This window comes from Gobius niger (genome assembly GCF_951799975.1).
Source record: "Gobius niger genome assembly, chromosome: 23".
Lineage (NCBI taxonomy): Eukaryota > Metazoa > Chordata > Actinopteri > Gobiiformes > Gobiidae > Gobius > Gobius niger.
The window spans coordinates 106,044-107,500 of NC_136874.1; positions in this window are offsets into that span (position 1 = coordinate 106,044).

Consider the following 1,457-nt stretch of genomic DNA (forward strand, 5'->3'; position numbering starts at 1 on the left):
GCTGGTCTCACATCAGAGAGTCTGTTGTTCCTGAAGCGCCCCCTGCTGGTCTCACATCAGAGAGTCTGTTGCTCCTGAAGCGCCCCCTGCTGGTCTCACATCAGAGAGTCTGTTGCTCCTGAAGCGCCCCCTGCTGGTCTCACATCAGAGAGTCTGTTGCTCCTGAAGCGCCCCCTGCTGGTCTCACATCACAGTCTGTTGTTCCTGAAGCGCCCCCTGCTGGTCACACATCAGAGTCTGTTGCTCCTGAAGCGCCCCCTGCTGGTCACACATCACAGTCTGTTGCTCCTGAAGCGCCCCCTGCTGGTCTCACATCACAGTCTGTTGTTCCTGAAGCGCCCCCTGCTGGTCACACATCACAGTCTGTTGTTCCTGAAGCGCCCCCTGCTGGTCACACATCACAGAGTCTGTTGCTCCTGAAGCGCCCCCTGCTGGTCTCACATCAGAGTCTGTTGCTCCTGAAGCGCCCCCTGCTGGTCTCACATCACAGAGTCTGTTGTTCCTGAAGCGCCCCCTGCTGGTCTCACATCACAGAGTCTGTTGCTCCTGAAGCGCCCCCTGCTGGTCACACATCACAGAGTCTGTTGCTCCTGAAGCGCCCCCTGCAGGTCACACATCACAGAGTCTGTTGCTCCTGAAGCGCCCCCTGCTGGTCACACATCACAGAGTCTGTTGCTCCTGAAGCGCCCCCTGCTGGTCACACATCACAGAGTCTGTTGCTCCTGAAGCGCCCCCTGCTGGTCACACATCACAGAGTCTGTTGCTCCTGAAGCGCCCCCTGCAGGTCACACATCACAGAGTCTGTTGTTCCAGAAGCGCCCCCTGCTGGTCACACATCACAGAGTCTGTTGCTCCTGAAGCGCCCCCTGCTGGTCTCACATCACAGTCTGTTGCTCCAGAAGCGCCCCCTGCTGGTCACACATCACAGAGTCTGTTGTTCCTGAAGCGCCCCCTGCAGGTCACACATCAGAGTCTGTTGCTCCTGAAGCGCCCCCTGCTGGCCTCACATCAGAGTCTGTTGCTCCTGAAGCGCCCCCTGCTGGTCACACATCACAGTCTGTTGCTCCTGAAGCGCCCCCTGCTGGTCACACATCACAGAGTCTGTTGTTCCTGAAGCGCCCCCTGCTGGTCTCACATCACAGAGTCTGTTGCTCCTGAAGCGCCCCCTGCTGGTCTCACATCACAGAGTCTGTTGCTCCTGAAGCGCCCCCTGCTGGTCACACATCAGAGTCTGTTGCTCCTGAAGCGCCCCCTGCTGGTCTCACATCACAGAGTCTGTTGTTCCTGAAGCGCCCCCTGCTGGTCACACATCACAGAGTCTGTTGCTCCTGAAGCGCCCCCTGCTGGTCACACATCACAGAGTCTGTTGCTCCTGAAGCGCCCCCTGCTGGTCTCACATCACAGAGTCTGTTGTTCCTGAAGCGCCCCCTGCTGGTCTCACATCAGAGTCTGTTGCT